Below are 26,319 nucleotides of genomic sequence, written 5' to 3' on the forward strand. Positions count from 1 at the left end.
TATAAACCTAATTTATTATTTTAAAATAAGAAGACATACCTTCAAAATAAATAGATGAGATTAATTGTGCTTAAGCACACTTAATTAAACGTTTTAATTACGTTTAATTCGGTCAAAGTACAGTCTAACCGATTTTTTTTCGTTATTATCCGAAGTGAGACGATTTTGTCGAGCTTCAAACTTAAGTGTGTTTAAACGGAGCTTAAGCACACTGGTACTCACTACTCAGGTACGAGCCGTTGCTCCTTTGATTTTTCTTGATCGACTTCTATTGCATTTGATGCGAACTATGTGTAGATTTTGTTTCCTAATTTTCTGGGGTCCAAATTTAGCCACACATATATGGGGTCCACTAATTTTTTTAAAATCATATATGTGTGTGAATCTTGTCCATCCAAACCATGTGGGGGCAGTACCCCCACATGTAACATCGACCTAACCGATATGGTGGCAATTGAGTGATTGCCAATGTAATTATCTTTTTAATATTTTTTGATTTTTGGTTTTCCGAAGGGTGACGCGGGGGATGACGCACAGGAAGTTTGAGCACCCAAGGCATGGATCCCTTGGTTTCCTCCCGAGGAAGCGGGCTGCTCGTCACAGGGGAAAAGGTAACTAATAACTATGCTGTTGGATTTATTTATGACGTAATGTTATCGCGAATGGTTGCTTCGAGTCTTGAAAGAATGTAGGTCGATGGAAATGAGGTAAAAAGAAGAGATGTAATTTTGGAAGCGTCCTCTCAAATTTGGGGTTTTTTATATATAATTTTAAAAAAAAATTCAAAAATAATTTAAAAATATTTTTTTTTAGAAATACTTCAATCCGTGCTTCGTACCATCACCTACATGGAGACGTACGTTCCAGCGTGTAACCAGTGTCCGTGCTTCGTAAGCACGGACACTGATTATTTTAATATTTTTTTCTTTCAAATTTTTCGATTATTATTATCCGTCCATTTCGTCAACTTTCACGTGAATTTTCACTTCTGATTGTTCACATGAAAGCTGTAGTTTTGAATCGTGATAAGATTGAACTTCAGAATTTGCACGTTAAATTAAATAATTCAAATGTGAACAGTATTCAACTGGTGGTATATATAATTGATGATCATTTCGGCGAATGAGATATCAATTTCATTTTATTTTTTCTTTCAAATTGCATTTGCAAAATGTCTAATATCGATGTACTCTTATATTTTGGTGGTCATGTAGTTATCGATAATGGATCGGTTGAATATAGCATTCCATTTGTTAGACCGATACGAATATTACGATCTATTAATTTGTTGGAGTTGGTTGAAATTGTGCATAAAATGTTAGGAATCGATCCAACCAAATTTTCTATGAAGTTGTCAACAAAATATGCCTTCATGGAGAGATCAGCTTGGCGTGAAATTCAAGTCAATCTCGTTGATGATGATGCTTTATAGTTTATAATGCAATGTGAAAATATGCAAGTATTGCATTTATACGTGGAAGCAAATTCAATTGAGCATCATGCTGGATTTGATGATCATGACTCCTACATTCCACATGCATCCGACACAGGTTTCAATAACCAACCCGGTACTTCTACGTATGGTGGTTTCCAGGATCAAGAATCTTATATTCCACAGGTTACTGAAGGACTCGGTAATATAAATTTCGATGATATTAGTGGGTATTGGGATCAATATATCAATGTCTCATAGGGTCAAAAGCATGCTCCATATTGGCCGAATCCAACATTAGATATCGGTGCTCGTTGTCCTGATATGGCCACTAATGATGATATTTGGAGGACTGATTCTGAACCCGATATGTCATATAGCGAGTCTGAAGAACAAGAAGTGAATGATGATGATGATGAAGTGAATACTTTTACAAATCTCGATGAGGGGACATCATCTCAACAACAACCTCGTGCCACATTACAGAGGCAGACAGTACCATTTCTTTCAATCAATTCTGAAATGCCATCATTTTTCAACAAATTTTTTGGAGAAGAGACTTCTGATTCTGTCTATGTACCTTCTGGAGTGCAAACAAGCTATTACAATCCGGATAAAGGTGAATTATGCGTTAATATGTTATTTAAAGATAAGAATGATCTTATTGCATCTGTGAAAGATTATTCAGTCAGAGTTGTCAGACGTGAGTACCGTGTCATGGATAGCACACGCATTTTGTGGAAGTTACGTTGCAAAAATAATTCTGCTACGGTCGTTTGTCGATGGGGACTTCGCGCTTCATGGAAGGCCAAGACTGGTTATTGGAAAATAACAAAGTATGACGGGCCTCACACATGTATATCTACCTCTGTTGGTATAGACCATAAGAACTTGAACAGTGATATGGTGGAACACACGCTATTAGGAGTTGTTCGATATGATCCTTCGTACGAGATTACGTATATCATCGAGAATGTGAAAGATAAATATGGATATCAAATCTCGTACACGAAGGCATGACGAAGTTTGAAACGTGCTATGAAAATTTGTTGCGTGTTTTCTTGATTGCTCGCAAGCGTATGATATCAAGTTATAGTAAAATGTAAGTAGAGTACGAGTGTCGATCCCACGAGGAGTGTAAACTAAAATTATATCAATGCTTGTAATTAAAATAGTCTCAACTTTATTTAGAAAAATTAAAAGAGATTTGGTTTACTTAAACGAATTAATTGAAAAAAAATAAATAATCAAATCACCGAGTTGAGAAATAACAATGAGAGAAAATATCTTGCGAAATGATTTCACCAAGTTTCCACGATGATTATTCCCAGTTTAATTTATATTCATGAATTCCAATTATTTAATGACTAAGAACACTTAATTATTTTATTCTTCCTTTCCCAAGTGACGAATAAAATGTATCAATCAAACTTCGATTCAATTATTCCAAATAAAATCTAAGTTTAATTGATAAATGCAAACAATATTCTTACCTAAGCCTCGCTAAAGTTATACGCCTTTCGAATGATATAAACATTCAACGATGTGTTTCTAATGATCTATAATTCTACTCCCTCTCCCGAGTTGTAGAATTAATCAAACACACACACAATTTATGGCCAGTAAATTGCAGTAAAATAAACACAGAGAACACAATTGTAATGCCCGAGAATTTGGTTATTATAATTTGAAATGATTTGTTGATAATTGATGTGATTTTAGATGGAACGGATCGGACCGGGAAAGCCTGAAAGGAGATTGGAATTATGTGTGAGGATGAGCCCTCGCGCATATGCGCGACCCAGCCGTGCGCATATGCGCGAGATAGACAGAGAACCTCGCGCATATGCGAGACAGGACCCGCGCATATGCGCGAATATGGCAGAGAACCTCGTGCATATGCGTCGAGCGAGGGCGCGCATATGCGCGAGCTGCCGTGAGGTTATGCGCCGTGACAGAATGTCTCGCGCATATGCGCCGAGGAGGGTCGCGCATATGCGCGAGACGTGCAGCACAAATACTTAGCCACATGGCTTGGACATGCACGAGATATATATATAATCTTTTCATTCCTTCATAACTCAGCAAAGGAAACGAGAAAAGGCCGAGGAAAGCTTCAGAGAAATTGCCAGAAATCCTTACGCCTTTTACTTTAGGAATTTGAAGTATGTGCAAGATCCGCCCGTCAGAATTTCAATCCGACTTCAGTACTGTGTTCCTATCGGCAAGAGCTTCAACTAGATGTAAGTTTTACTACGTTTTGTTATGATTCGAAAATATGATATTGAAGGAATCAGATATGATTCATATATGGTGTTCTTGACATAGTAAACATCGTATAATCGAAACCGGATTGAGAAACAGATATCATATGAAATTGTTATGATTTTCAGAATGGATTTGATTGAGAATTGATATCAGATTTGTATTGTTATCGATTATGAATTGTTGGAATTGATATCTGTTGATTTGTATTGCTGGATATCTTGAGATTATGCCGTTATGCCGTTGAAACAGAATTAGATTGAGTTCTGATTATATCCAGTATTGATTTGAATGGTGTATTGATAGTGTACTCCTCGATATTGTCATTACCAGATTGAGTATCGACAGACTTTGAATTCGAGACTTCGACTTCGTCAGATCAACAGAAGAAAGGTATAAATCAATATTAATCGGGAGATCGACTCGAGTCAGATTGGACTTGAGTTTCCCAAAAACCACATACTTTATTTATTGCATTGATATTTGCAATTTATGAGATTGATATGCTTAGTCTATTGAGTTATAGCAAAACGTGTATTGAGTCATGGGCGGAGATGCCAAGTTATTGGCGGATATGCCAAGACACTGGATATTTGGTTTATATCGATGTTGTGTAGGAGCGGATCAGCTTCTATTGCGGAGATTCGGTATATTGTGCCAATGTCAAGGAATTGGGATCCCTAGATTAGAGATGAGTCGAGTCTGAGATGACGAGTCCAGAGTTTATTTACAGCTTTATATCGATTCATGTTTTTCAGATTTGATACATGCTATTGATATCTGTTTCATACTTTTAGATTGTTATATGATTGCATGTATACATTATTTATACTGGGATTATATTCTCACCGGAGTTATCCGGCTGTTGTTGTGTTTGTATGTGTGCATGACAACAGGTGGGACAGGATCAGGGTCACGAAGAGGATAAGAGATTCAAGATTAGCGTGGAGATCCGGGCTTAGAAGTAGATCTGTTTCATTACCTGACATGTAGTGAATGAACAGTAGTTTGATATGATTTACTTTTGTACTTAGATCTGTATATTGATCTTGTAAATGAAATAAGATTTATTTCAAATGTTGCGCACTCTTGTATTTTAAAAAAAAAATTTAGACCATGTTTATCTTAATTGATTCAATTATTCCCAAAGATGATTAAGAAATGAATTAGCGTCCGGGTCCCCACAACAATTAAACAAGGGCGGAATTCAATCAAATAAACCACTTCGTCAATTCATCGTATCAACAAAGTTACGTCATTCTCTAGACTAGAAAATTAGTTCATGACGAATTTTAAATAAAAGCAAAACATGTTTGAATATTTAGACATCAACACAATAGAAAATAAAGATGAAAGAATCAGATAACAAATCGGAAGTGGCGTCTCTGTCCCCAGATTCATCGTTCTTCGTCTTTGATCTTGTTCCCTCGTGTCTTTCCTCTCGAAAAACGGCTGCGTCGTATGTTTCTTCTCCTAGCGCGGCTGAATTTCTCGTATAATTCTTTCCCAAGGCGGCCAATCTCCGTTTTTGACCTAACTCGCGGCTTTTATACTTTTCTGGATGCACGGCGCGCGCGGTTGTGTTTGAAGTGGCGCGGCCGCGCGCGTCTCTCGGGTCTCCATGTTGCTTCTGTGCGCGCGCGGCCACGCGCAAGCTTCTGTCTATCTTCTGGAATTTCAGCGCGCGCGGGTTCGCGTGAAGTGGCGCGGCGGCGCGCAACTCTCTGGTCGATGTCTTGCATGCGCGCGGCTGCACGTGAAGTGGTGCGGCCGCGCACGCACCTCTGTCCGATGGTGTGCACTTCTTGGTGTGTTATCTTGCATCTTTTCACTGTTTTCCTCAACTCCTGTAGTGACAACAAAAACCGCATAATTCCGTTCGAAACTAACATAATTCAAAATGGATTCTTATATAAATTAAGTGCAAATCTTGCACTTATCAAAACCCCAGACTTGAACTTTTTCTAGTCCCGAGCAAAATAAAATAAAAGCAAATAATCAAGGAAAAATTAACGCTAACGACTATAGTCATGGATATGAAAAAGGTGATACTGACCTCCGACTTATCTCATTTCATGTAATTCACGATTTCCCAAGGAGTCACGTGTGTGTGTGATATGTCAATGTTCATTTACCCCATCAAATGCTCAAATAAAAATACAACACCCACTAGCCTTATAAACTCAAGAGATCTTCAGTTCAGTTCGACTCACATTTCATTAAAACACAAATTCACATTCACATATCACCTAGGACTTTATCAGTGATTAATTGGTTCAATAAATATTCAATACAAGTATACCAAAAATGAAATCACATAATGAGATGCTTGCATGCAAATGATTAAAATCTATACTCGTTAACCATGTTTATCAGGTATCCATAAGCTTGACTTGAACAACTTTTCTCCACTAGTATATTGGATAAATGTGACAAGGTTAATAGGTTTTATAGGCTTGTAATGTTAGGCTACGGCTCATGGCTACAATAAAGGTATGGAGATCAAAATTTGAGAGAAATATTTGAGCTTCATCAATTTCACTCCTTTACATTCTCTTTTCATTCACCAGCCACTTATTGTTTTCTTCTCATTCATATCCTTCATCTCCCATATATTTTCTTTTTCACCACTTTTGATTCACATTTTTTTTGTCTCTTTTCAACTCCTTTTAGCACATTTAACTTTTTCTTTTCTTTTCAAGGAGTATTTGAATCATTACAACACCCATGAACTTATTTCTCTCAAAATTAGATAGGACAATAAGTGTATAAGCTTCATTAGGTAGTCGTTGTGGGATGTAGAATAGATACAAGTGGGGGCTAATTGTATGTCATTGACATACACCACTTGATTTTTAGTAGGCTCAAAATGGGACATTAGGGATATTTCATGTTCATTTGGTAGGCTCGAAGGCTTAAAACGGCTCCAAAGATCGCCTAAATCATTCCTATGTCACATATTATCCGTATTTCGCATCGAAAAGTGCTCAAACAAGTTCTAGATTACCGTCAATCCATTAGTCATCTCATACAAACTAATCACATGCATTTGTTCAACAAACAATGATATATGAGGTAGGTACAAAAAGAAATTTTAAGCATCTCAATCAACTCGAAGCTCAAAGGTATACAATTGACAGTAAACAAAGAACACAGGCCCAAAGATATTGCGAAAAATTGCCTAGATCATTTCTATGTTTGCAAAAGTGTCCATCAATGTCATGTAAGAATTACTACGAATCAGATCTCCATCGTCTATTTAGCATCACAGGCATGCAACTCGTCTCTAAGCATCAATAGTATCAATAAACATGACAGTGCAAAATAATTGTGACTCCCAAATTATCATGAACAGATATACACTTTAGGACCATAATTCCATTTTCATCATCGGCCACACCATAAATTATCCATGACTCGTCCTGACAATTCTAACAAACAGTAAATAAAAAAAACTCGACTAGATTCCTACTAAATACGAAACTGTGCAAAAAAATAAATGAACTAACAACTCAAACAATTAATACTCAAAGCAATTTGACCCCCCCAAACTTGCAGTATGCATTGTCCTCAATGTATAATTTAGAAGATAAACGTGACAACACATACCTCTAGCACGAGTGTCAGAACTCATCGCTCAAATTTTCGTCCGCAGCATCTTCATCACCCTCGTCCATGGGCTCCGGCGGTAGATCTGGTGGTGGGTACTGTGGCGGCCAGGCTGGTAATGGTGGAAAGGGAGCATCCTCGGGTCTCATGGGTGGAAAACACTGGGCAAGCACCGATGTGAAGTCCATCATATAAGACATGAAAGTATTAGTAGTGTGTCGGTGTTCGGCCAACTCTTGGCACTGAGCCCGCATATCATGTTCCATTCGGAACACCCTGTCTCGCAAACTGACTCGAGGGATTGATGGTGGTGGCAGTTCTTGGTGTTCTCTGGCCTTCTGGTTGTAATCTGCCCTAGCATTTTGTCGTTCTAACTCTCGTCCTCCGCGCAAGTGGTATGCAGCATATACCGTGATTGGGCCCTTGGCTTTCAAAACTTGTTCATCCGCGCCCCATTGCACACCGGCATGAAGACATAAAGCAGTGATAGTGTGTGGACATGGGAGGCTGACGGTCATGAGTCCCGCACCAGCTCGCATAATAGAACCATTGATTATCTTCCCTAGATCCACTGTCTTTCCGGTCATTATGGCGTAAATCAATGCCACTTTGTCTTTTGAAATTTCTATTTGATGGGATGAGGGCATGATTCATGATAGGATGAATGAGGCCCAACATCGTGGGTCATGGAGTAATTCAGATTTCTTTAGAATGACTGGGGAGCCTTGATTCAAATGCCACTCTGCACCCTCGATACACAATTCCCTGATAATAACATCATAATCTACAGTGCCAGTAATAAAATCAGTATACTCGTCGTTTTCAAAACCCGGCAGATTATAGATAGCATTAATGGTTGCCGAATCAAAAGAGACCAGTTTTCCTCGCACCAAAACTTTGTAGTCCTCATGTTTAATTCTCAAATTGGCATAAAATTAATGGACTACAGAAATAACTGCGTCTGGCGGCAGCTGGCTATATCCAACCACCCCCTTTGCTCAACTTCTTTAATTATCTCACGGTCTGGGTAGGTCAGATCTAGCCCTCGTTCTTTAATAACTGACCTAGACAGGGTGCTCTCGTAAACTCTGAAGGCTTCCTCGTTCCAAAATTTATTAGCATTGTAGGAACGAGAAGAGGAAGCCACATCCTTCGATCTTTTTCTAGGCAGCATAATTTCTCCACAATATCCACACTTAAAACAACAATTATAGCACAATACCGGCATCAACAATTGTATGATTGCTAGAAGTTAACTCAAAAAACGACAAACTAGAATAATCGGAACCTTGAGTGTAGAAAATTAACCGTAGATGACACTCGGCGGCAGTAGGTGACAGCTAGTTGACAGCGGCGGCGGAGGCTTGGTGAATTTGGGTGGTGTGATGGTGTGGAGATGATGTCTTGAAGTGGTGGAGTGTTTTGGGGATGGAGGTTTGTGGTTTGGGTGAATTTGGAGAGGATTTGTGAAGGGGAGTGTTGGGGGAGGCGGCTGTTTTTGTGGGAGAGGAGAATTTTGTGTGAAAATTGTGAGATAGGGTTTTTAAAGAAGGGTTTGTACGCGGCGTGCGTGGTTGCACGTGAAGTGGCGCGGCTGCGCGCACCATTCTGTCTTCTGGCAACAATTGATCGCGCGCAGTCGCAAGTAAAGTGGCGCGGCCGCGCGCGTACCTCTGGTCTCCTTCGATAATGAGCACACGCGGCCGCGCGCGTACTTCTGCTTCGATGGCTACTGACTCTGAGCGCGCTGCTGCGCGTGATGTCGCGCGGCCGCGCGCAAGCTTCTGTCTTCACACCTGCAAAAATAAAACAATTGAATCAATATTCGAATAATGAAAATTAAAATTAACAAATGTAAGATTAAAATGAAATAACATAAACAAAACGAATGCATTGTGGGTTGCCTCCCACACAGCGCTTGGTTTAACGTCATCAGCCCGACTGTCACTAGTTTATTCAAGGTGGGTCGTGAAAATTTTTGGATGCCTTGATTTCCACCCTTTAACATTCAACTTCCATGGTCAACTTTCCTCGTTTCACGTCAATGATGGCTCCAACATTAGCCAATAATGGTCGTCCTAGGATGACGTGAACGTTCTGACTGTTCTCCATGTCGAGTACCACGAACTCTGCTAGAACCTTCAATTTATCGATCTGAAGTTCAACATCATCCACAGTACCCAACGGTGTCCTGTTTGATTTATCTGTCATTTGTAAGCTCAGTCCTGTGGGCTTCATCCTGCTTAATCCCAGCTTCTAGAGAGAACTTGTCATTATATTCACGCTCGCTCCTGAATCATATATAGCTTTTTCCACCAATTTACCCCCTATTTCACATGGTACAACAAATTCCCCTGGATCTTGCAGCTTCTGGGGAAGATTTCTTCGTGTTCCTTCTGGAAATTCACCTTCCACCTGATCTGCAAACTCATTATTAGTGTGTAGGTTCTTGAGATCTTCAAGAGTTTTTTTCTTTTGAAATTCAGCTTGTAATTGAAAAAATCTATGGGGGTAGAGAAGTAAAGAAATATCGATGCATTGATTTAAATTATACCTCTCATATTTCTTACCTCGGACTCTTTTGGCTGGAGTTGGCTTTTCATCCTGGACAGGTGTGGGTTTAACCTCTTTCTCTTCTTTGCCTACCACACCAAACTCTTCATGCTGTATAAAAATGGCATTCACTTCTCTCAGATTTGGGTCTGCAGTTTTTTGGACTGCGCCTGACGGTTGAGACGTGAGTTGCTTTGTTATCTGCCCCACTTGCGATTCAAGGATTTTAAAGGTAGCACCAATACTTGCCATGTGGGTCTCTAGGTTTTCAAGCCTAGAATCAGTCCTAGCCATGCTCTTACCAGATTCAACAACAAATGTCCCAACCAAGTCTTCAAATGATGGCTTCCCTTCCCCATTTGATGTATTAAACCCCGGTGGAGGATTCAATACATTCTTATTATTTGCGTAAGAGAAACTTTCATGGTTTGTAGCACCTCTGACCGATTTCATAAAATAATAGCGGAATTTTTCTAAAATTTATTTGAAGGGAGGAAGCATTTAAAATTTTCTTGACATAAACACATTTTCAAAATATACAATCAAAAGTATATACATGATCAAATAAGTGTTGCCTCAAAATACAAAATATCATTTTTGATCATGTCAAAATGCTAGCAAAATAGCCTTCTTCCTTCCATCTTCTATGCATATGACCTCGGCTCCAATCAACGTCCTGGCCCGTCACTCTTATCTGCATCACATTAAATAACTGAAATGAGTATAAAACTCAGCAAGTAGAACTCTTACATAACAATCTATACATATCATACTCTGTAAAACATGGCTTTGAAATCATTAAATACCATCTGACTCTTGAAACATGAATAATATAGTAGAACATAGCAATAACGATGGTATTTCTCTTTTCTCTGATGGATTGATATTTCAATAGTATCTCTGTCTCTGTACCTATATCCCATCGATATAAATCGATTACTCTGTTGGGATATAAGCCTATGGTCGTTGATCAACTAATTGCATGCAATCTCTAACTATCTCTTTATCAATCCAATAAATCAATTTGAACTTTCTCTTTGGCATTAAATCAAACACTTTGAATACTCTATTCTTTTGTATTCCCTTTACATAATTGAGACATAAAAATGCCTCTAATATACAACAAAGTGTATCAATACATAACATGAATCAAATGGAAGGGAATAGTATAGTAAAACCATTGAAATACCATACATATACATCATGTGAGCACAAGAAATGAATTCCACTTACAACCAATAGAAACCTTGAATCTAATCTCTTGGTACAAAACCTACAACAATAAACCATGTATTGCACCATCAACAACCCAATAATCAAACAACCATACCATAAAACCCATAAAACCGACACAATAATGAATCCCATAATTTCTCCAACACCATAATCCAAGAATAACTAAACCACAAACTTACCTTAGCTCCTTGAACCCAAAAGAACCTTGTTCTTGTTAGAGTAGGTGCCCGTCGAGCCAAGTGTTGGCCGAGTGTTCACAATGAAACTCTATGTATAAACAATCTTTATTTTAATAATATTTGAAATTATTATTGGCACATCTTTATCTGAATACCCATGCTAGTTGCATAGATAAAGCCCTTGAATATACACATAGTAGAAAGAATATGAGATGCTCATATGATGAGTATCATGAAACTCATATTTGGAATACTGTATATTCTAAACAGTTCCTAGTCGATTCAGCCGCCGCTAAGAAGGATATAGGCCGCTCGAGTTCGAGACTAGTATCTGCGATGTGAGTACCATGTTTCATTGGTAGGGGACATTGTGATGTCCGAGCATGCAGATAGGTGATCCTGGTAGAGTGCACTGAACAGCCCTCCATAAAGGACTTTCCAAGTGGTTCTCACTTATCGAGTGGAAACGTCCTAGTTTATGGTTGTACACCATTAGTCCTTATGACCCGGGACAACATTGAGACTCTATGTGCTAGAATTACACTTTGACTTGTTTACCGACTCTCATAGGGTCATCAGGTGGCAAGGTTGGGTGTTCTGTCGAAACATATAGGATTCGATGCATTGTAGTCGGGGATTCACCGCTTACCTTCGGGTATGGATATCATATGTGTTCTCATGTGTATGTAGGTTGAAATCTCTGATAAGAGTATGGTGGTAATTATGAAAGGGGTTTCATAGATTACACCATCGATGCAATTACGACATGACACATAGTATCGATTCATTGACAACTCTCGATAAACCAACGATTGTCGAATCGGTCGGGATATATGAGTTGAAGGGACCGTACTGTACGCTAACCATAATTGAATGGTTCTTGCAGGCACTATCATTTGATACCTAGGGAATCATGTAAGCGATGCTGCTAGGCGTTTAACATGATTGGTTTGGTACTATAAGACTTGAGTTCTGACATTTTTGTTATCAAGGAGTTGATAAGTAAGAATGGAGCAATTGGGTTTTGCTCATATAAGGACATGTTTAGTCCGAATCACATGGAGATGTGAACACACGGCTAGTTGTATCAATGAACCATTGAGGGCCACACAAGTGCTAGCTTTCTAGATCCCGTTGAGAAGTTAAATAGTTCAATGTGTTGAACGGCTTATAAAGGAGTTTATAAGCATTAATAAAAATAGAAGTATAACTTCTATAAGGAGAATATAACTTTTAATTTGAGGAAGTGTTCCTAAATTAAAAGTTGGCCAAAGGAGTAATGTATTTGAAAATTGTGATTTTCATGAACATTATTATGGACTAAATTAAATTAATTCAAGTGTTGAATTAATTAAACACTAGTGGGCCTAGTAGAGTCCAAATAATTAAATTAATTCAAGTGTTAAATTAATTAAACATCATTGGACCTTGTAGAGCCCAATTAGAAATAATTATTAAACTAGTGGCCTTGAGTAAAATCAAGTAAACTTTAAATGATCTCAAATGTGTTTGAGACATTTAAATAAAAGTCCATGGGCCTTGTACTTGTTACAAGCCCAAATAGAATGTGCATGGGGAGGTGAAGAGTTGGGAGACAACTTTTTGTATAACCAAGGCATGGCATGCACATGCTTAACTCAACTTTTTACAACACCAAGAAAACTCATTCTCCTTCCTCCTTTGAGCATTTTGGCCGAAATTTCTCTTGTTTTTCTCCATTATTCTTGTTTTTCAATTGTTGAGGAAAAAATATACTTCTCAAAGAAAAATGCTCTAATTTTTCTAGTGCAAAATTAGAGTGGTTCTAACTAGTTGGTGGTGGGCTTAATATTTGAGCAAGGTGGGCTCAAAGTGAAGCTTGAAGATTGTCTTGCCATTGAAGAGCTTGGTTGCTTGACAACTAAGTTGGAGCCATCATCAATCCTTTGTGATTGATAGGTACATTTCTAAACACACTATGAATGTCATTTTTGTGTTTTGTATTTGCTACACACTAGTACAAGGTGGCCGAAATTTTTCCCCTTGAAAATCAATATTTTGAACTTCCGTTGCGCTTTCGGTCACCTAAAATCGATCCCTTTCAGTTCTCACTTCAATAATCCAACAATAAGCTTGAATCAAAGGATCAAAGATGGAAAAGTAGGAACCCTAGTCTCCCTTGCTGAAGAAATCGAGAAGTAGAGGAGAGAAATGAGAGAGAAGTGAACCAAATCTTGTATTTAATAGTTTAAATCTCGAAAACACGACTTTACTGTACATGCACCGCAGGTGCGCTAAGCCTTGGACCGCGGGTGCGCTGCGTGTACTGGACATCATCCGAAAATCTAAAAACGTCGACCGCGGGTGCACTAAGTTTTTACCGCGGGTGCGGTGTCGCCTCTGCCCAAACACCGCAGGTGAGGTGCCTTTTCCAGTGCGAGTGCACTGACCCTTCTGTCCAATTACCGCGGGTGCACTGCATAATGGAGTGCGGGTGCACTCTCCTCTGTAGCCAACAATATACTCTTTGCAACTAAAATCGAATCGCAACGTCACTTCTCCTCATAATTCGGCAACACTCTCAACATGAAAGTTGCACCACTATGTCTTGTCTAACTACTCCAATAGACGTCATACCAATTGGCTCAACATACAAATTATCATGATTTAAATCGTAACGACGCTACACTATGACTACACACCATCTATATTCCACAATACTAGAAATCATAAATCCAAATTCTTAACATCAAAACTATACTTAGACTTGACCAAATAGTCTATAAACATAAGAAATTTTAAACTGTGCCGTTCACCAAGCTTGGATATTACAATCTCCCCTCCTTAGAGGAATTTTGTCCCCGAAATTGACGTCACTGCGCAAACAACTCAGGATACTTTCCTTTCATCTCATCCTCTGGTTCCCACGTGGCTTCTTCAATCAATTGATTTCTCCAAAGGACTTTAATGCCGATCTCTTTGTTTCTCAATACTTTAACTTTGCGATCCATAATTTGGACTGGAATCTAGACTTGACCAAATAGTCCATAAACATAAGAAATCTTAAAGTGTACCTTTCACCAAGCTGGGATATTACATGGTTTCTCAAACTAGGATGGTAAGTGTTAGGGGGAGGGTTACCTCGATATCCTCCATAGCCTCCAAAGTTCTTGTTGTTGATATATTGCACTTCTTCAGGAATTTGTGATTCTTCAACAACAAACGATGGTCCCTCAGTGTTTGATGTACTCACTTTATTCATAGTTACTATCTGTGTAGTCAATGCTGATACTTGCGCAGTGAGTGATGTGATAGGATCCACAGCATAAACTCTAGCTGTCCTCGGTACTCCTGATTTCTCAGACGGCCATTGGTAGCTATTAATAGTCATCTGCTCAAGCAAGTCATAGGCTTGAGAAGGAGATTTGGCAAAGATTGTGTCACCTGCCGCTGCATCCACTGTTGTACATGTCTGACCATTCAACCCATTATAGAAAAGCTCGATTTGTACCCAGTCTTCAAAACCATGATTCGGGCACCTCCGCAACAACTCCTTGTACCTTTCCCACGCCCCATAGAGCTGCTCAAAGTTAGTTTGCCTGAAAGTACTGATCTCAATCTTCAATTGCGCAGACTTCGCAGGGGGAAAATATTTAGAAAGAAATTTTGTCGCCAGCTCCTGCCATGTTGTGATACTTCCCAAGGGAAGCGATTGGAGCCATCCTCTTGCCTGGTCCCTGAGAGAAAATGGAAACAAGCGCAATCGAATTATATCATCAGAAACACCATTTATTTTTACCGTGTCAGTGATTTCAAGGAATGTTCTGAGATGTAGATGAGGATCTGCAGTAGCGGTTCCAGAAAACTGGTTTTGTTGAACCATATTGATAAGAGCGGGTTTCAGCTCGAAATTATTGGCATTTATGGTCCCTCGAGCGATGCCAGAATAATGAGTGTTGATCATTGATCGGAAGTGATCTCTGATTGGTATAGCCTCTTGCGGATTATGTCTGTCATTCTCTCTGTGTTCAGCCATTGCTTGGATCTCTTCCCTTCTTGCTTTTCTTAATCTTCTCACAGTTCTTTTGATCTCCGGGTCAAAAATCAGCAAGTCTGAGTTTTGCGATCTTAGCATACACTGTCGAGCAGAAAAAATGAACAACCCAATAAATATAAAAATAAAAATAAAATAAAACTCTAAATTAAAATCTAGACTAATTGGTAACAATACTGATATAAATTTCAATTTTGACACTCCCCGGCAACGGCGCCAAATACTTTTTGCGTGTTTTCTTGATTGCTCGCAAGCGCACGATATCAAGTTATAGTAAAATGTAAGTAGAGTACGAGTGTCGATCCCACGAGGAGTGTAAACTAAAATTATATCAATGCTTGTAAGTAAAATAGTCTCAACTGTATTTAGAAAAATTAAAAGAGATTTGGTTTACTTAAACGAATTAATTGAAAACAAATAAATAATCAAATCACCGAGTTGAGAAATAACAATGAGAGAAAATATCTAGAGAAATGATTTCACCAAGTTTCCACAATTATTATTCCCAGTTTAATTTATTTTCATGAATTCAAATTATTTATTGACTAAGAACACTTAATTATTTTATTCTTCCTTTCCCAAGTGACGAATAAAATGTATCAATCAAACTTCGATTCAATTATTCCTAATAAAATCTAAGTTTTTGATAAATGCAAACAATGTTCTTACCTAAGCCTTACGAAAGTTATACGCCTTCCAAACGATATAAACATTCAACGATGTGTCTCTAATAATCTATAATTCTACTCCCTCTCCCGAGTTGTAGAATTAATCAAACACACACACAATTTATGGACAGTAAATTCCAGTAAAATAACACAGAGAACACAATTAAACAAGGGCAGAATTCAATCAAATAAACCACTGCGTCAATTCATCATATCAACAAAGTTACGTCATTCTCTAGACTAGAAAATTAGTTCATGATGAATTTTAAATAAAAGCAAAACATGTTTGAATATTTAGACATTGACACAATAGAAAATAAAGATGAAAGAATCTTATAACAAATCGGAAGTGGCGTCTTTGTCCCCAGATTCGTCGTTCTTTGTCTTTGATCTTGTTCCCTCGTGTCTTTCCTCCTGAAAAACGGCTGCGTCGTATGTTTCTTCGCCTAGTGCGGCTGAATTTCAAGTATAATTCTTTCCCAAGGCGGCCAATCCCCGTTTTTGACCTAACTCGCGGCTTTTATACTTTTCTGGACGCACGGCGCGCGCGGTTGCGCATGAAGTGGCGCGGCCGCGCGCGCCTCTCGGGTCTTCATGTTGCTTCTGTGCGCGCGGTTGCGCGTGATGTCGTGCGGCCGCGCGCAAGCTTCTGTCTATCTTCTGGCATTTCAGCGCGCGCGGGTGCGCGTGAAGTGGCACGGCCGCGCCCAACTCTCTGGTCGATGTCTTGCATGTATGCGCGCGCGGCTGCAAGTGAAGTGGCGCAGCCACGCGCGCACCTCTGTCCGATGGTGTTCACTTCTTGGTGTGTTATCTTGCATCTTTGCACTATTTTCCTCAACTCCTGTAGTGACAACAAAAACGAACAAAAACCGCATAATTATGTTCGAAACTAACATAATTCAAAATGGATTCTTATATAAATTAAGTGCAAATCTTGCACGTATCAAAATTTCTTATGGTACATGGGAGAGCTCCGTTCAATTACTTCCAAAATATATGTGTGCTTTGTCCAAATATAATCCGGGCACAGTTGTGGAGTGGAAGCATCTCAGAGACAACACTGAAATGAGTAAGACACTGAACTATGTTTTTTGGGCATTCAGGCCGTGTGTTGATGGGTTTCGGCATTGCCAGAAAATAATTATTGTTGATGGTACACACTTGTATACCAAATACAAGCACAAAATGTTGATCGGTTTCACTCTGGATGGGAACAATCAGGTTCTACCGCTAGCATCTGCTATTGTGGATGAAGAAACAACAGATTCGTGGAAATGGTTCTTGGAGAACCTCGACAGACATGTTGTTCGTGGTGAAAATGGTGTGTGTCTTATTTCTGTTCGGCATAAGGGAATCGTGCGTGCAACTGAAGATCTACCATATTTTCAACCTCCTTACGGTGTGCATCGTTATTGTTTGAGACATGTTTGTTCAAACTTTAACGCAAAATTCAAAGACGTGCATTTGAAAGATTTATGCTGGGCTGCAGGCACACAAAATCAAATTTGTAAGTTTGAAGCAATAATGGAGGCAATCAAAAAAAAAACATTTTGGCACACCGATATTTGGCTGGAATTGCAAAAGAAAAATGGAGTTTTGGCTCATGACGGTGGTTGGCGTCGTGGGGTGATGACAACTTATATGTCGAAGTGTTTAAATAGTGTGTTGAAGGGTGCTCGTAGACTTCCTATATCTGACATAGTACAGTTGACACTTCTGAGGTGCATACAATATTTCATTGAACGTGTGACAAGAGGTGGTCGTATGGTTGAGGACAATCAACTGTGGTCAGATTATGCATGTCGGAAGTATGAGAAATGTGCTAGAAAATCGAGTGAACATCGGGTTGCCAAATATGATGTACGTGAGCAGAGTGCATCGGTTGCAACTGTTGGAAGACCAAGTCGTGGCCAACATATGCAGGTGGTGAAGCTATCAACGAGTGATTGTTCATGTGGTAAATGGACAATTTTTGGTATCCCATGTTCCCATGCTATTTGCACCGCTAAGTGGCACTCCTTAGATCTGACAACACTTGTGCAGTCATGGTATAACATAGCTGAGTACGTAGCAACGTACGAGGGGAGATTTCAACCTCTTGCAGATGAGCGATACTGGGATCCTCCAACTTTCGAGTTGCACCACAACCCAGTTACACGTGAAAGAAGAAGGGTTGGTAGGGACAGAACGACTCGAATGAGAAATGAGATGGACAGGCCCGTAGTTAGAGACAGACAACATCGATGATGTATTTTGTTAAATTGTAAAAACACTTTGATATGTTAAACAAAAATTGTTGTTTATATTTGTTGAAAAGGAAAAAATAAAGCTTGTAGAAATAAGTTGTTGTTTTCTACCGTTCGGGCGCGAAATCTAGTGGAAAAAATTCCACCAAACCTCGTGCCCAAGCGGTACAAAGCTACCGCTCTAGCGCCAGGTGCGATGGAAAAATTTCCAATGCACCTGTCGCGCCCGAGTGGTAAAAATCTACCGCTCGGGCACGAGAGGTGCGCTGGAAATTTTCCAGCGCACCTACGGCGCCCGAGCGGTAGGAATCAACCGCCCGGGCGCCACATGCACTGGAAATTTTCCAGCGTACCGCTCAAGCGCGAGGGGCGCTGGACAAATTTCCAGCGCCCCTCGCGCCCGAGCGGTAGATTTCTACCGCTCGGGCGCGAGCCCCTACTCCCCCCATCCCTTTCTATTATATTTCTTCCCCTTCCCCTTATCCTCATCCAATTCTCCACAAAAAATATCAACTCTCTATCTCTCCAAATCTCTCTCTCAAATTTTTCTCTCCATCACTCCCTTGCAAATCACAATTCAACACTCCAATCATCTTAACTAACATGGCTCCCAAGAAGGTGAAAGGTAATCCTAGCTCTTCGTCTTCTTCTTTCGATCGCACTCGATTTGTCAGTGAGGTGGCTCGGGCTCGGTATGACCATGCCAAAATTCATAGAAACCCGATTACCGAGCGGGGATTTCATAGACAACGTGAAAATCGATACGTAAGGCCTTTTGTGGGGTTGGAGAGGCGGGGATGGGGAAAATTCGGAGCTCAACCTAGAGTGGCGGTGGTTTCGGTGGTGCGAGAATTTTATGCAAACGCGGGTGAGAGGACGGATGACAATTCCTTTGTTCGGGGTAAACTTGTGTCGTTTGATTCTGGTACAACCAATGCATTTTTAGAAACCGAGCTGTTAGAAACCGAGCTGTGTCATCCAGGGGCTATCTGGAAACCAGTAGGGGGTCACCGAGCTGTTTTGACGAGAAGTATCTGACGGCCGATAACGCCCTCTAGTATTTGTTTTTGACAAGGAGATTGATGTCGGTCTCACACAAGAGTGAAGTCCAAAAGGAGCGGGCCATTGTGCTATATGCGTTATGTCAGAGTTACAACATCAATGTTGGAAAGCTCATCAATTCTCAAATAACGATGAGCGTTCATAATAGACACATCGGACTTTTCTTTCCAACTATCATATCAGAGTTGTGTGCGCTGGCAGGGGTTGTGTTCCGTGATGATGAGGAGTGGCTGCAACCAATGAAGCCCATTTGTGGACAGGACTTGCAGCGTAAATACGCTAAACGACAGGCGGAATTGAGTACGCATGCGGGAGATACAGGTGGATCAAGCACCGCCGTCCCGCATCACCCACAACCGTACAGGCGGTCCCAAAACGAAAAACTAGATGAGGCTCTTGCATTCATGACTCATCAGGAAAAAGTCAACTTGAACTATAATGAGCATATCGCCTATGTTGAGTCCATGATGCACACAATGCTACTACACAGAGGCGTTGACCCAGGAACCATCCCTCCACCTCGGCAGTTCATTCCTCCGTTCCATTTTCAGTATGACTATCAGCAGCATGTGGATGAATCGGGAGTGACACCACCAGAAAATGACGAGGATGAGTCATGATGATAACTTAATGAGGTATGTGATCTCATGATTTTCTTTGTTAATTAATGTACGTTTGAGACATTGCATGTACTATAGTTTGTGCTTTTTAATTTTTTATGTAATTTTCGCAGATGAGCACGGAAAAAAAAAACAACAAGTTGGAAGACATAGACGTCACTTATGTTTTTTGTCATTTTATCTTTCGCTTGTGTATTTTTTTGTTTTTAGATGTGTAAATGTTAAAACTTTTTTTTGGTCGTGTATGTTAAAATGTTATATTATAGCTTTGTTTAATTGTGTATTTTTGTTTTTTTCCGGCACTTACGATTTTGTACATCGTCATAATTAACAACTGATACAAATTAAACAATAAAAATTTGACGATACAACAATGCAAATGGTTAAACAATAGAAATGATATAGTTACAATTAAACAGAAGAATCATCGTCGTAATTAAAACGATACATATGACTCCCTGTTCCAAAATCAGGTGGATTGCATCTTCTCGTCCCTCTACGCAACCCTACATTTTCAGGATTTTCCTCGTTCGAGTAACCTGGAAAAGTGATAGGTGAATTAACATCCCTCTGTGGTCGAATGTCATGCAAAGGATGTTGAGGACCAACATTAAGCAAATTTGTAAAACTTTGTATGTTCGACCAAGACGGAGTTTGAAAATCCTACTGACCAAATGAACGATAGTCAGCAATCCCTGAATCACTGAACAAACCAGGTCGAGTAGTAGAGGTTCCTGCAGTATTCAACTCAATAGACGGAATAGTATTAAAGGTTCCGGCAAATCAACTTGGTTGGCTAACCATATTACTTCCCCACACCAATGATGACTGATGAGAAAAATGAGAAGGCGTACTAAAATTTTGTTGAACGTTAATTTGTCTGGCAAAAGGAATGTACGGATATGGTTGAAAACCAACGACATTAATTGTAGGTGATATGGTGCGTACGGTTATTCGATTATACCATTAGAATTAGTCTTCTTCAGTTTGCATCGATCGCCCGTAACGTACCCCTTTAGCAACATACCTCAACCTACTATTCCACAACTCAATTGAATTTTGATGATATTCTCTCCAATTGGTATTTCGATGACCTGCTCTCGTGATATTATGCATGTCATCGTTGTCCACGGCAGGCACTGGAATTGATTGTCGTCTTCGGAATTGTCGCATCACCCGATTAGGACCATGCATCTCCACGATGTCAAAGCAAATAAGAGGACAAACAGATCGCCAAATTTTGTTGTCGTATGAATCAATTATTGTCTTCACATCTATGTCATTCTTCGGGTAAACGATCCAATTAAACTGTAAAAAAAAAGATATTTTCAATATACAAAATCATTTAATCAAAAGAAATAAAATCTTCATTTGATTGCTATTAAATATTAAAATTGTATAGTACCTCATTATGATTCATACGATCTAGAGAATCCCTTATAATTCTTACAGCATGTGTTGGCGAATGTGTGTAGCTAAATCCAATTTTCCACCTACAATTTAACAAAAACAATTACATATCAAAAAATTATAAGACATAAAATTGATATTATCGCAATAATTTTTAAATATTACCGTGCACCATATGGAGAAACTGGAATAATAGCATCTGGGTCAATGGGAGGCACAACTAATGTTAACCCATCTCGATCGAGGTTAACACATTTAATCATGCTCCATGCCAATATCTGCTTATAATAATAAAAATAGATCAACAAATTTAACAAATACATCGTGTTAAATAATCGCGTTACATTAATTATACCTGCAGGATATATAAAGGTCCAGCCATTGTAGTTTTCTCTACACGTGACGCGTTACACAATTCACGGTATAGAAATGCTAAAACTGCACTACCCCAACTATATGACTTGACGTTATCAATATCCCGTAGCAGTTGCAAAAAAATTAGTCTTGCAGACCCTCCTTGATAATCAGGGAACATTATTCCTCCAATATTCATTAACGCTACACATGTACCGGGTATATTTGACAACATCTACTTCTGAAGTATCATCATTAACAAGTTTAGATATGCAATGCTCGTATAGTACAGTCATAGACAAATGAACACCTTTCAAATGTTTTGATGATGGCAGAAATCCCAACAAATCCAAACATATGTGTTGCCATTCCTCAACTTTATGTGACACATCTATTACAGTGACTGCTTCACCATCAATTGTTAAATCCCAAATTATTGAAACATCTTGTAACGTGACTGTTGCTTCACCACATGTAAAATGAAAAGTGTGTGTCTCGCGTCACCAACGTTCAACAAGAGCAGCAATCAAATGATTATCAAAAATTTGTGAACCACATTCTAAAACTCCATAAAAACTCATATCATTCAAGTATGCAAGTACACGATTGTGTATGTAATTATCGGTGTATAACTTCCAAATCAAATTGTCTGATCTCTTCACTTTGACAATATCATCAACTATTACGGAAGAAACTGTTGATGACATATGTGTCGCTTGTAAATAGAGGACATTGAGATCTTCTGGTGTTCGATTATCTGCCATCTCGATCTTGTGAAAAGGAGAAATGAGAGAGGATGAGTAAGGGAGAAAATGAAATTGAGAGAGCACGGGAGGAAATGAAGATGAGAGAGTGAGGGGAGGATAAGAAATGTGAGGGGAGGAAAAAAGGAAAGGAAGGGACGTGGCAGTTCCACGCTTACTAAGCGGGGATGCTGCGCCATGTCGGAGCGTCCGCGCTGAAGCGTCCACGCTCTCTAACGTGGAGCATCTTCGTGCTTGGTAATCACGGATATTGCTCCACCGGTGCAGCATCCGTGCTTACCAAGCACGGATTAAAGTACTTTTGCGAAAAAAAAAATTTTAAATTATTTTTGAAATTTTTTTTTAAATTAAATATAAAAAAAACCCCTCAAATTTGTTGTTGCCAAATGACTGCGTTTCACGTACCCTGTGATCATGTTTGCTTGGTTATAGCTTCTATATTTCCTCCTGACGATTACTTAATTAGTTTGTCATCAACCATGCAGTGAAGGCATTTCCCAAGGATGACCCCAGCAAACCCTGCAAACTGACAGCCGTTTTGGGTTACAAGGCTGGCATGACGAACATTGTCAGAGCAGTCGAGAAACCAGGATCAAGTAATTTTTTTGTTCCCTAATTTTTAGGGTTTGTTTTTTCTTTTCTTTTAATTTTAGTGAGTTCAATAAAGTTTGTGGTTTTTTGGTTGCCATGCAGTTCTTTTTGTATCAAAATCGCCTATTTTCTTTTGTCTCTTGTTTTTTTAGTCGCTATCATTCGTGGGTTAATTTAGTTTTTTAGAATATTTCCTGATTCTAAAATTTATGACTCAACACCCTGTAAATTTAATTTCCTAGTGTTGTTTGGAATCCAAATTCTGGTTTCATTGACAGTTCAATTGAGAGATTTTCTATGTTAATATGATGTCACTTTATCAATAAAATTATAGTTTCGTTTGAACTTTTTGGCTATTTCTATTATTTTTTGTGACCTTACTGTCTCTCTAACTAAAAACATTTTGGCTTTTATTTTTTACTTCTGCTGCTTTAATGTCTGTCAGTGGCTTATTAGTTGTTACTGTATGCCTGAAATGAAATCTGATTTGAATTTGATTATTGTAGAACTTCACAGGAAGGAAACTTGTGAGGCTGTCACTGTAATTGAAACACCCCCCATGGTGGTTGTTGGGGTGGTTGGGTATGTGAAGACTCCCAGGGGGTTTGGGCTCAGCATCTGAGTGAGCAAGTGAAAAGAAGGTTTTACAAGAACTGGTGCAAGTCTAAGAAGAAGGCCTTCACCAAGTATTCAAAGAAATTGGAGACTGACGAGGGTAAAAAGATCTTCAGTCACAGCTGGAGAAATTGAAAAAGTATGCATCCGTAATTCGCGTGCTGGCTCACACCCAGGTATGGACTCTTATCATATTTTTTAAATTTGTTCTATGAATTCAACCCAACAGCCAATTTATATGGGTTTTTATTTTCCGACTTGAGGGTTCAGAAGCAGAAATTAATTTACATTGATTTTATATTTGGACGCCGAAAAAGATGGTCAACTGATTGCAGCCGTCCCTCTGAGCACAATATTTGTGGAAGCATGGGTTATTGAATGAGTCACAATATAAGTACCATGTATTCATCATGCAGATTAGAAAGATGAAGGGATTGAAACAGAAGAAGGCACGCATGATGGAGATACAGGTGAATGGTGGAACTATTGCTCAGAAGGTTGACTTTGCATATGGCTTTTTTGAGAAGCAGATCCCTGTGGATGCTGTTTTCCAGAAAGATGAGATTATAGACATTATTGGTGTTACCAAGGGGAAAGGTTATGAAGGTGTCGTCACACGATGGGGTGTTACCCGTCTTCCTCGCAAAACTCACAGGGGTCTTCGCAAGGTGGCTTTGTATTGGTGCATGGCACCCTGCCAAAGTTTCCTTCACGGTTGCCAGGGCTGGTCAGAACGGTTGCCATCACCGCACTGAAATGAACAAGAAGGTTTATAAGCTTGGTAAGGCAGGGAAAGAAGAACACTCAGCCAGTACTGAGTTTGACAGGTTGAAATATCATCCCCACTGCTTTTTATTATTATTGTTTGACAATATATGTTCCATTTACTTTCAATCCTTAGTTTTTTCTTCTAGTGTGTTTTTTATGGAGTTGGCACATTTTCTAATAAAAGTGTACTTGGTAATGAATGTGTTTGCTGAATGTTACTTCATTTTACAGAGAGAACTACTTGAAAGATGTTACCCAAGCTTAAACTGTTATAACTTATGTTTCGGAACTACAATTGTGGAGCTAGCATGCTCCTGCTCCTGTATGCACGTCTTGATTCCAATGATTATTTAATTAATTTTATTGAGAAATTCCTTACGGGAGCAAGTTTTTGTTTCTTTTGAGCTAAAGTTTGTCAAATGAAATTGTGACAGTTACACCCATGGCTGGGTTTCCTCACTACGGTGTTGTCAAGGACACGATTACCTCATGATCAAGGGTTGCTGTGTTGGTCCAAAGAAAATTAAAGGGTTGTCACTCTTCGCCAATCCCTCCTCAGCCAGACCTCTCGTGTAGCCCTCGAAGAGATTAAGCTCAAGTTCGTCGACACCTCGTCCAAGTTTGGACATGGACGTTTCCAGACCACCCCCAGGAGAAGCAGAAGTTCTATGGTCGAGTCAAAGCCTCCTAGTAGAAGAGATTGGGGTCGTTCTATTAGTATTATGAAGGTTTTATTTTCCTTTATTTTCGACTTATATATATGTTACTGGTCTTGAACTTAATTGTGTCTTTCCCATGGTTTATAGTGCGAGCACTTGCATACTAAGTTTTTGTAAAAGTTGTATTAGATGTTTGAAGTTTGAACATTAATTTTGCAATTTCTCTTTTTCAAAAATTTATAATAAAATAAGTAAATAATTGATCAAGATTATATACCAAATCGACCCTTTATCTATATAGCTGTAAAAGTATGGATTCTTGAAATGTTTTTCAATTGTGAATGGACGTAATTACCCTTAACATTTTTACTTATTTCAATTATCAATTAACATATGTAGTAATTTCACACTTACTCTATTAAATAATAATTAAGACTAATTAAACACATTTTATGGTTATAATTTTGTGCTTTTAAATTTTTCACATATCTTTTTTTCCATTATAATATTTAATTATGTCATATCTTATTATTTAAAAAAAATTATTGCATTCCATATACATATAAATGTGTGGATGTGTTTACTTATTTCCATTATCAATTAACATATGTGGTAATTTCACACTTAGTTTATTAATTAATAATTAAATACTAATTAACCACATTTTATGGTTATAGTTTTATGCTTTTGACTTTATTCCTTTATTTTTCATTATAATATTTAATTATGTCATATTTCATTTAAAAAAATTATTGCATTCTATATATATATAAATATGTGGATAATAGAAAACTTTTTTAATTGTAAACGAGCGTGAGAGAAATAAAATTGAGTTATATCATAATGAAATATTATTTTCTGATATAAAAAATAATATATGACATAATCCTTATAATAAATATAAATTATAATGATCATTGATTAACATCTATCAAAGTATTAGAGCTTTTACATATGATATATTAACATCTTTATTTATTTATTTATTTTTAAATCAAACTAACTAATTCAACAAATGCAAAAAATAATCTTTTTTATGCAAGTTATGTATTTGGTTATATTTATATTTTTTAAGTGAAAATCATACCGGTAGTTTAAATTTTATATTTAATAATTATTTTATGAGTTTATCAGATTTTATTTGATATTTACCTTATAATCTTATTTAAATGAGTTATATTTTACTATCAATATTATTATCTCATTAGTTTTGATATTTTTTTGAATTTTGATGAATATTTATCGTTAGTGT

At 38.4% G+C, this 26,319-nt stretch overlaps 1 long non-coding RNA gene and 1 pseudogene across 1 annotated transcript in view; one reads left to right on the forward strand and one right to left on the reverse strand.

Annotated features, from left to right (window-relative positions):
* LOC142518394 (uncharacterized) overlaps positions 1-26,319 on the reverse strand; it is a 97,536-nt gene that overhangs the window by 50,248 nt on the left and 20,969 nt on the right. The gene's annotated exons all lie outside the window — the stretch shown is intronic.
* LOC142542886 (large ribosomal subunit protein uL3-like) lies at positions 510-25,149 on the forward strand (annotated as a pseudogene).

The sequence above is a fragment of the Primulina tabacum genome, chromosome 1 (genome assembly GCF_025594145.1).
Source record: "Primulina tabacum isolate GXHZ01 chromosome 1, ASM2559414v2, whole genome shotgun sequence".
Lineage (NCBI taxonomy): Eukaryota > Viridiplantae > Streptophyta > Magnoliopsida > Lamiales > Gesneriaceae > Primulina > Primulina tabacum.